This window comes from Pinus tabuliformis, chromosome 3_1 (assembly GCF_031772625.1).
Source record: "Pinus tabuliformis cultivar Carrire ecotype Pingquan chromosome 3_1, CPIR1, whole genome shotgun sequence".
NCBI lineage: Eukaryota > Viridiplantae > Streptophyta > Pinopsida > Pinales > Pinaceae > Pinus > Pinus tabuliformis.
The window spans coordinates 754909842-754921898 of record NC_142301.1 but is presented as its reverse complement, the minus strand read 5'-3'; the positions used below and the strand labels follow the sequence as shown (position 1 = coordinate 754921898).

The following is a 12057-nucleotide window of genomic DNA, read 5'->3' as shown; positions in this document are numbered from 1 at the left end:
CAACTATGCATACTCTAAATTACATAGAATTGAATACATGAGGTGGTATGCATATTTTTTTGAAATTAAGGATAGTGAAATTGACTCTGATGATTTTCTTGTGAGCTTTAGCGTTATTTTTCTCTCTATTTAATATTCTCATTAATAAGGCTATGGAGGTTATAAATGGCATCACCGATCCTCATATTGCTAAGTTCGTCGGTCTCTATGTTACCTCTACTTTCTTTAATTTCCAAGGTGAATTCTATGAGCAAACGTATAGAGTAGTTACGGGTTCTCCACTCTCTCTCCTGTTGTCACTAACTTGTTCATGGAAGACTTTGAAACTAAAGCGCTTGCCTCTGCTCCCATTTACCCTAAGGTTTGGAAGAGATTTGTTAATGATAACTTCATTGATTGGCTGCATGGATGTGACTTGATTAATCTTTTTCTTTCTCATCTTAATAGTCAATATGAGTCAATTAAGTTTACTATGGAGACTAGGTCAACAGTAGTCTTCCTTTCTCGATGTACTTATCTCTAAAAAAGGGGATGGTACATTTTCTCACCAAGTTTATATTAAAAAAACTCATACTGAGTAGTACCTTCATGTAAGCTCCCATCACTATCCTCCTTAGAAATTTGGTGTTCTCAACACTTTAGCCACTAAAGCTCTAAGGATTTCTAATGAGTCACTTTGAAAGTGAAAAATCCCATCTGCAAGTTTTTGAAGATAATGGCCATAATAGGCACCTAGGTCTCAAAGCTAGCCTCAAACCTAAGCCAAAAAAGGATCCCTTAATTTTGCAAACTGCATGCATATTCCTTTCATTCTCAGAACCACTAACAAGATCACACACATTCTTAGTAAGAATAAGGTGCATGCTTCCTTTAAGCCCCTCAACACTATCAAAAGCTCCCTTAAGTGAGTCAAGGATCATGTTGACCCCAAAGATATGAAAGGTGTTTACTTAGTCCCTTGCCTTCGTTCCATCAAGCAAGGGATCCAAGAGCATGTGGCAGATATTAAGCATAATAGATCCCACTCGTCTACCTTCGTTGAGCATGCGTCTAATACTAAACACCACATATGTATTGAAGCTTGCTGGGTTTTAGCCAAAATTGATCACTTCCATCATAGGAAGTTCGGGGATGTTTAGAAATTGAGAAGCATGGTAATAATTTGAATAGGGATGAAAGTTGGAAAATTAGCAGCAACTGGTTGTGTGCTCTCTATTCCTAGATTTTGATCTATGTTATGATCTTCTATTTTTATTTGTATTATGATTTTATGTTTTTATATTAGGATTCCTTGAAATAATTATTATAATTAATTTCCTTTAATTTTCTATTACTTTTTTATTATTATTGAAGTTCCTTTGTTTGGTTTATATATATATAGAGAGAGAGAGAGTAGCGGTAGATAATGTTGGAAATTGTAAATTTCTTAATTCTTTACTTAGACTTTTTTTTTTAGAGTTGTTAGATATTGTTAAATTTGTATTACTCATTAATTTTGTTTTTGATTTCCTTTATTTACTCCATAATTTTAGCGTTTTATTTTTATATTTTTATATATTCCTTACTTTCCAATTTTATTTATTTAATTTTTTTTTTTTACTTTCTAAAGGATCAATTTGTTTAAGCATCTCCACATATATATATATATATATATATATATATATATATATATATATATATATTGATTGTTAATGTTAGATCAAGTAGCCTTTGACGTGATGATGAACCAAAGTGGAAAGTTGGAAGGGTTGGCTCCAAGAAAATATTCGATGTGATCTCTCCAAAAAAGTTTTTTTCTAAATATTTATAATATTTATAAATACAAATATATAGAATTTGATAATTACATATAAGAGATTTAATTTAAAACATTATCTGAAATAGGTAAAATCGTTTTTTTCTAGATGTTTAACAATTCAAGCTGTTTCATTTTAATAATTTTTTAACCAAATTTGAAGTAAAATTTATTTGAAAATATATTATTAAAAAATTATTAAGAATTTTTAGATTATATTGAAATTATATTTTGTATTAATTTATATAGTTCATGGACTGCATAACGATATGATATAAAATATAATTCCCATGAGCTAGCTGAGCTATATATATATATATATATTCCATCCTGAATAATTTAATTAACAATCACCATGATATGTTTAGTAGGATTACATTTTTATCATAACATGTCATGAGAAATATAGGTACAAACATTCATTAAAGACTGCTTTAATAAAGCACCCAATCACTAGCTATCCAAAACCCCATAGACACCATGTTATAAAGTATTATATAAACCATTAAATTTAATATTTAAATCTCTATAAATGAAACCAAAAAAATTAAATACAAAAGTACAATAAATAAATAAATAAAATAAAATTATAAATTTTTTAACATTGAAAAATTTTCAATTCCCATAAAAACCTAACCCAAACATCATACAGTAACAGTTTAATAACAGTTGGTCAAGCAAATTCCCCCCAAAAAATATATATATATATAGATATATATATTCCAAATCACCAGCTATCCAAAACCCCATAGACACCATGTTATAAAGTATTATATAAACCATAAAATTTAATATTTAAATCTCTATAAATGAAACCAAAAAAATTAAATACAAAAATACAAAATATATATATATATATATATATAAATTTTTTAACATTGAAAAATTTTCAATTCCCATAAAAACCTAACCCAAACATCATACAGTAACAGTTTAATAACAGTTGGTCAAGCAAATTCCCCCAAAAAAATATATATATATAGATATATATATTCCAAATCACCCTTGTTCATCTGCCTTACTGTTGAGAATCTTAAGAGTGAAGATTTCCAATAAGAAACATGGGCTAATCATGGGTGTTTCAGGATGGATGATACCATCGATGTTACGTCGACGTTGGATCCCAAACAGGTCACACTCTGGCTATACAGTTTGACAAAGAAGCAGAACAATGTATCTGTATATAAACAACTATTTACATTATATATCATTACTTCATTGAATCCGTGCAGCCTCTGCAGAAAATAATTGATATTTTTTCTTGTTTATAAGAGTGGTTTTCTGGGGGCCATTGGCATGCTTCCATGCCATGGGTTGCTGGTACTCTCAAGCGGTACGTTCTTTAACTTCACATCCTACTTTCCGTCGGTTATAGAGTGTGAGCTCAATAATACTTCAGAAAAAACAAATTATGTGGGGACAACCTTCATATCGATATTATGGAGAAAACTTGTAGGGACAACTTCAGTGTGGAATTATGAATAGAGATATGATTTCTTGTTCTTATGCAAACATGATTGAACACACTGCTAATAAGGTCAAATAAGTTCAAAAAGAAAATGTTAATCAAAGATACGAGGTACACACAAAAGTAAAAGTAAATAAGTTCAAAATACTTCATATTTATTATTGTGTGAAAAGTTATCAGGAAGTGGTTCTCAGATGCTTTCCATTATTATCGGTATGTGATATTAATTGTATTTATGAGATTATTTTTATCAAGTTAAAAAAATAAAAGGATAATTAAGAGAACCTATAGATGAATATAAAATATATTTTTAAGAAGGTGAATCAAACTCGATTAAAAAAAAAACATAATAAAACACATGAAAAAAATTAAAAATATTTCATATTATTAAGTGTGATTAGTTATACCTAAGTGACTCAAAAATATTTAATAATATGATTGATATATGTCAGTAAGCCTATATACTAAGCACATCTACAACATATTAATTACATTAATAATTATTAAGTGTAACCTGTTAAGGGTACCTTATTATTAATAACTATACAAATAATAACAATCATATTATTATTGATTTTTATATGAACATATAGTATCTATATATTAGCGTAATATTATATTATTATATTAATATAGTTATATTTCAAACTATAATATAATTAACATATAACATGATAATAGAATTTACTTATTATTATCAATACTTATTTATATCTCATATATATATATATATATATATATATATATATATATATATATATATATATAAATTTCAACCGTTTTCAAAATATGTGAATATTTTTTAGTATTTTTTTTTGTTATAGCTTTCAATCATTTTAACAGATTCCACAAACATATACATAGATAAAGTATATTATTCATCCCCCTATTCATACAATGAATTCATAGATTCCTTTGTCCCCTGTGATGACTATGCTCAGTGGAACCCCTCCACCAAGAATCAGTCCTGATATTAAGAGAGTCCTTTGTATAAACATCAATCATCGGGTGGGAGATTGGTACTTGTACCAAAACCACACTGAAATCAGGATTTAAGGGTGCCAGCTAGCCCCATACAAACTACCTAAATACCTCCCAATGAGGTTATTTTCCCTGGAGTACTACAGGTAGATAATAAATTCAGATGAGGTAAACTTTGTTAAAGCCAAGAAGAAAGCCTAGCTCAAGATCAAAGAGCAATTGGGTCCTTTTATTTGTAATAGCAAAGAAGCCGGAAAGGAGGCAAACCTGATCCTTCAGAGATCAAAATTAAAACAGAGCTTCATATGGAGATATGATCCCTTGGATTTCATTTGCAAAAGAAGGCAGAAAAACAAGATGTCTCCCTATATCCATCACCGCATCCCTGAGATAGAAAAGTATGCCAACCAATTGCAATGTGTGGAAAACAATTTAGAGGACAGGGATAATACTGAAGTTGTTGTGGAAAACACATTATTATATCTGGAGAATAAACTTGATGAAAATTTATTTTGCAGGTACCAACTCAGGAAGGGGCAATGAGAACCCCCCCTATCATGCAGATTCCTCTGAATGAGGAGAAAAATCCTAAAAGGGGTAGGGAGTTAGGATCAAGTTCAGGGACACAAGCCTTCAATGTTCAAAATGAAAGAGGCCAAGCAAAAGGCCTAGACTCAACTTGTGTCAAAACAAGAAGACACCGATGGCTCAGTTGAAATAACTAATTCTGAGCCAGAAAGGAGTGAAGGTATTGCTCCTTCAGAGGAAACACAACACCCATCATCCTCAGGAACTCAGATGATACAGAGACAGATGAGTGTAGAGGCCTCGTCCTTCAGCAGGCCAGCAGACCAAGATAAAAGTATCAAAGAAAAATTAAAAGAGATAAAAATAGGAATGAAAGGTTGAAAGCTAAGACATATGCTCAACTTTCAAACTTTCTACTCCATGTCATAATAGATTGATGTCAGCCTTTAACATCAAATAGGGGAAGATGCAGGTGTCCTTCATTCAACCAACTGTGCAGCAACCAATGACACCCACTGACTACAAGGAAGTTGATTTTGAGGTGTTGGCCAGGGATATTCACCCTGTGGACCAAATAGAGTTTCACAAGCAAGCTAGAGAAATGATCTACTCCACCCTGACAGGGAAGTCCATAATTGTTCATCAACTCCAAAATTCCCTAAGCAACATCTTAGCTCAATATCAGCTTGAATAGGCTTCATCACAAGCCAAGGACAACAGAATCAAGTCTTTGGAAGACTTGATCGTAGATATGGGACATGATCCAAAGATATCAAAGCAACAGAGGAGTTAATAAAACAAAAGAACAAGACATTGCTTCACTGAAGGAGCAACTAAAGATACCCTCCTTGCATCATCCACAAACATAGGAGGTGTTACAGTCTCAAACTTAGCATGAGGACTTAATGGATTTAGTCCTCAAGATGAATGATCCGTTGAGGAGCACACAGAAGGGATTGGATGCCTTAATCCAATTGAAGCAAAGTGAAATAGGGACCACACCAGCAACTGTAATCCCTACAGTGACTACTGCAGTACCATCTACATTGGCAGCTACATTGGCTCCAAAAACTCCTTTAGGCACTTCCTTGCCCATCACCGTTGCAGCATCTACATTAACAGCTTCCACAACAATAGCAGGTACAACAACAAATGAAGCAGCCAAGCTTGCTCATGCCATGAAATAAATGTCTATTCAGAAAAATGAGATAAACAAGCTAAAGCAACAGGTGGCAAGCTTAGAAACAGACTGTAATCTTGCCAAGATTATGGAGAAAGAGGAGGAACAGAAGGCTGCCAGGATAAAGGAAAAGCTCAAGTCAATGGAAAGAGGCTTGACACTAAAGGAGCCTCTTGGAGAAGCCAAGGAAAAACTGTGGGCCAATATCATTGACTCTGTCAATGATATTTGGCCATCCATATAGGTCATATTCGAGCAGATTGATCTCATAGCATTAATAACTAAGGCTATTGGGAAAGTGAAGATAGAATTAGGAAACAGGCCTAGAGAGGCTACCAGTCTTATCCAGTTCTTAAATTCAAAGAATAAGTACCAATTACAGGAACTGGAAATTGAAGACAAGACTACTACTATTCTGGAGGTAAAGAAAGTCCTCACCAAGAGGGACCTTATGCAAAAGTTAGAGGAAAAGAGCAAGGAAATGCAAGTAGCCATTGACAGGTTCTTGGCTAAGTTTGATAAGCTAAAAGAGAAGGGATTACCTAATCCCTTAGTCATTCATGATAAACTTATGGAACAAGGAGATTACAATGACAAACACAGGGATGTAGCAAGATAGCAAGTGGCTACTTCACAGGTTTCAGGAATTCCAACAGGAAAGGTACTGTACAGTGCTTTTGAAAATCTATTTTACCTCTAACATGAGGTAAAACATCTGTTTGTAAATAAGCCTTCATTTTCCAAATACACTGAGGCAGATGAAACTTACCGGATAATGCTGAGTATCCGGTTACCAACAGATCAAGAATGGGAAAAGTTGATTGACTTACTATAGCAGAACACAGTGAAAAGTCAAACACAAAGTCAACGAGGTAAAAGAGCATCAGAATCAAGTGGTTACAGGGTCAAAGAGTATTTGTGTCAAAGAATATCAGTATAAAAGATAGCAGCCTTTGGCCAACACAGAGCATAGCAACCATAAACTTACAGCTAAACCAAAATAAGAGGGACAACAATAAAACAGTTCAATAGTTGTCATTATCTTCCTGCGAGAAGATATTTTGAATTTCCTCGATTAATTCCCAAGTTAGTTTGGGATATTTTGTAAAAACATTTTGTATAAATACTTCACATATCGAAGTATGTAGGATGGATTCTTATACTTTCAATAGAATTTTGTTCAAAGACTGTAAAAGCTTTTGTATCACTAGCTAGGCCAGCATGCTGGATTAATGAATAAATATCAGATATTTCAAGGGATTCATGTGTAAAGCGGAGTACAAATGAGTAATTTTCTTGTGTTGTTTTATCTCCCTTAAAGTTGTTTCATAATCTTAAATGTTTCAGAAGTCTGAATGTTTAACTTGAATATTATTTCAGAATTTGCTTAACTACACTCTGTCTTACTGTTATACATTCTTATTGTTTTCTCTTAAACTATCTTAGCTAGGGAATTCTTAACTGCTCCTTAGCTTCCATAGTTTCTCCTCTGGTCTATAGTAAAGGATTCTTAATTTCCCTTTACTCATGATTCACTGTTTTTCCCCCATCCTAGCCTCGATCTAAGGATTCTTGATTGCCCTCTCACCCCCGTTAAGACTCATTTCACCATTTAGTCCAAGGATTTGTACTTCACTGTGCTATCTTGCCCCTTGAACATTCCCTTTATTGATTTAATTCCAGATTTGCTGCCCCTTCTTTGAATCCATTGCCCAATGGCCTAAAGCCATCAACCTATCAACCTGTTTAAAGGATTCCACCACCAAATATTCATACAAATAAAAAACCCCCCTGAACTCCAAAACTAGCCTAATATCTAAGCAAACATAGCTAAATTATATAGAGAGAGCCCTATCTGAGCCATAGGTTGGCTAGAGCCTAAGCTTAAAAGTTGGTTTGTGGTTACCTCAAAGCCTTCCCTTCTTCCAAAACTTCTAAGGAAAAGTTTTGAGTGATAACATAGTGGTGACCATACTAGGGAGCGCAAACCTCAGTCTCCTAAAACTTTAAGGAAATCTTAATCATCATCTTGAGCCCCTTAAAGTCAATTTTTATAGAAGTTTTAAAATTTACACTAAAAAACATTTAAAAAGTTATAATTCTGGCTACCAGGAAAACTCATTATACCAGGGCCAACCCGAATCCAAACCCTGTAGTTATTGTGGATGATCTAGATAGAATTAAAATAAAATCCAAAAAAGAAGAGAGTTCAGCTAATAAAACACCATCAGTTAAGGCTAATTCTTGTCCCGATGAGTGGTTGTTTTTAGAAGATTTACCTTTTGATGTGCAATTTGATATCTCATTGTTTAGAACAAATTCCGAAAGTGTGCTTAATGAAACTGTTTTATATCCTGATTTTATTGCAGACCTTGAAGTTCAAAGAGCTAATAGATCAATTGATGAATATATTTTGAATACTCCACTATCATCCATTAATACTGCTCTAACTGCTGAACTTTCTCCTCAATCCTCCAACTTTATTAATACCCCTTCCATCACTACCACACCATACATTATTTCTACTACAATTCATTCCACTGCCCCTTTCATTCCATAGCTCCCTATACAACCTAGAATCCTGTTTCCACCTATAGGCACTCCCACTTCACCCATTAGCCCTTCGAGTTCACTTATATATTCTTCCATCTCCCCTATACCCACAATTGTCCCTTTTATCCCAACTTCCATTATAGAAACCCCTTCATCCATTTTTAATGTTTTAGTTTCATTTATAGATATTCCAACTTCAACTGTTAATATTCCAAATTCCACTGTTAATACTCCAGTTTCAATTGGCAATCTTTCATTTTCAATTGTAAGCACTGCTAGCTCATCCATCTCCACCTCAACCCAAACCAATCTCCCCTTATCTCTGAGCCAAGCCAAGGCTTTAGCCATGGCCAATGGATATGCCCCTTTGGTGTTGCCTGGTCAGTTACACGACCTACCTTAGGACTATCAAAGCAAAATTCAATTATTTGATGCTACAGGCCTATACACTACTCAGCAACATGTTAACAGAATGAACAATTATTTTGAGTTACATGAGATAGATGATGCAGATGTAAGAATGATGCTTTTTTCCCAAACATTAGTTGGGGAAGTTAGAACCTAGTTTATAAACATAGTTGGTGGTAGTATTGCAGATATGACAAACTTTCATAGGATGTTCATCGACAGATGGGAGAGGAAGAAAAACCCATTGCAGATACTTTATGAGTATGAGAACATTAGGAGGGGTCCTAAATAATCAGTTCAAGACTACTGCACAAGGTTTAACAACACTTATAATGCCATCCCTGCCAACCTTAAGCCTCCTCCTAATCTCACAATGATGAAGTTCCCTGATGGTTTTGATCTAAATATGGCCTACCAACTTAGGGAAAGAGAGCCCACAACTGTAGAGAAAATCCAAACCAATGCAGTAAAAGTAGAGGCTAATCTTTTAGCCAAAAAATCCTGAGAAAAGATAGAAAGGAGAGTAGGATTTGTTGATGAAGCTTCAACCTTTGATGGTAAAGTAGATCTTTTGGCCAAAACTATAGAAAGAATCATGGATATACTTGACAACCTAGATATAAAAACATGGGATAATCAACAAGTACCCCTAGTCAGGAATGCTAATTTCAGAAATAACCAAAATCAAAACCAAAACACAAGAAGGAACGGACCTGATCAAAACATTAGACCTCCTTTTCAAGAAAACTATGCAGAATCATCTAATCCTGATAATCCAGAACAAGATACCCAAATCAATCTAATGGGATTAGATGATCAAAACCCTGTATTCCTCTCCCAGGACGAGGAAGAATTGCATATGTTACAATAGCTTCAAACTGAGTCTGGAGAGTAATTTGACTATAAAAAGGGATGTGACTCTACCATATTTGAAGTGCACAAACAATATAATTTGAGAAGTAAAAAGAATGCTAGTCCTCCTAACCAAACTAAGAAAGAAATGGAAAATCAACCCAAAATAACAAATAAAGTTCATGTTTTGGAAGTACTTCAAATCCTCCCTAAACTAAAGAAAAATCCCCCTAGTCCCATCATTGAAGAAATAACTTCCAATCAACCCTTTGTTGAGCAGCCATCCACATCAGTTCCACTTAAAGAACTAGAGAAAAACACCTATAATGCCAGATCTGAAAGTCCCCATAAGGAAATCCCAAGTAAAAAAAAGGAAGATAATTCCACTCAAAACCCTGTTCCAAAGGTCTACAACCCTTCCTCATCATTCAATTTGGGAGCAGAGATATCCAAGCTGAAAATTTCAGTCCCTTTGACTGAACTAGTTAAAAACGAAACTTACAAATCACAGGTAAATCAGACCCTGAACATTACTGAAAACCAAGACTCAGTTAATTTGTTTGATGATAAACCAGAATTAATATTTGGGCCAGATGTTAATGGAAAACTGCAAGAAGGAGGAGTTCAACCTTTTTACATTAGCCTTAATATTCATGATAAAATACTACAAAATGCCATGTTAGATTTTGGGGCTTCTCACAACCTAATGCCAAAATCAGTGATGGAAAAATTGAAACTAGACATTACTAGACCTTACAAAGACTTATTCTCCTTTGATTCAAGTCAAGTAGAATGTCTAGGGTTAATCAAAGATTTGTGTATTACTTTAGTCCAATATCCTGCCAAGAGCATCCTCATGGACATTGTAGTGGCTGATATCCCACCAAAATATGGCATGTTGTTATCTAGATCTTGGGGAGCCAAGCTTCAAGGATCCCTCCAACTGGATATGTCATATGCCACAATTTTTGTGTTTGGACAACCCAAGAAACTGTACAGAGAAACTTTCATGAAATACATGGTAAGCAGCCAAGATTGACCTCAAAACTATCCTATCTACTCCATGCATTCAGATGTAGACTCTTTTATCATGTTCAACACTGATCAAACACCAAACGAAACTCCTAACAGTGTTGTTGCAGAACCAAAAGAAATTGTAGTTTCCACTGCTAATGAATCTAAAGAAACTTCATAATTGTGCAATAAAGAAAGTAATCAGGTTGCTAGAAATAAAAATAAATTGGATACTGATGATGAGAACTATGTACTTGAAATATTATGGCATTTAGAATTTGATGGCTTTGTAAATAAGTTAGGAGCAGGAGCAGGAGTATGGATTTATAATTTAGAAAACAATCACTCAGAGGGCCATGCCTATAGGTTAAATTTCAGATGTACAAATAATATCGCTAAGTATGAGGCTTTGATTCTAGGTCTCAAGGTAGTTAGGAATTTAGGTGCTCAAAGAGTTTTAGTCATGGGAGATTCAGAGCTAGTTGGAAATTAGATTAAGGGTGTATATATGACTAAAGAAACTAGATTAGGTTATTATAGAGGAACCATTGTAGAAATACTCAAGACTTTCCTAGAAACATAGCTTGCAGTAGTTCCTAGGAAGCATAATATGCAAGCCCATAGTTTAGCAACATTTTCCAGTACTTGCAGGTTACCCTTCGAACCTAACCATCAGTACACTGCTGAGGTAAGGCACAGACCTTGAATCCTAGATAATGTGCAGAATTGGAAAGTATTTTCAAATGATAGATAGATAAACAACTTCTTAACTTTAGAAGAAGAATTTTCACATAGTAACATAAACATTGATACATCCATAGATATTAACTCTAGGGATGAAGTAATAATAGATGAGCTAGAAGGTAATGAAGTAAATAGCTTTAATCCCACTAAATTCACAAGGTCAGATATAGAAAACCTAGAACAGTTTGAGATTGATGAAACAATTGATGACGAAAACAAAGTAATTAATCTCAAGGATAATTTCTTACCAAAAGGTTTAACCCCTCTGGAAGACTTATTCGATTCAAATGTTGTTCCTAGGAAGCCTAAAATGGAACCATTAAAATCTGATATTGAAGAATGTAACATAGGCACTGAAGACAATCCCAAGCTAATTAAAATGTCAAAGTCACTCCCTTTAACAGAAAAGGTGAAATACATTGAGTTATTGAAAGAATTTGAGGATGTCTTTGCTTGGAGCTATGAGGACCTTAAATCTTATGACACCAACATCATCCAACACACAATTCCTCTCAAAGAGAATCAAAAACCTTT

General features: G+C 33.9%; 1 pseudogene; it reads right to left on the bottom strand.

Annotated features, from left to right (window-relative positions):
* LOC149189569 (uracil phosphoribosyltransferase pseudogene) overlaps positions 1-5868 on the bottom strand; it is an 87237-nt pseudogene extending 81369 nt beyond the window's left edge.
* Positions 5869-12057: the final 6189 nt, after the last annotated feature.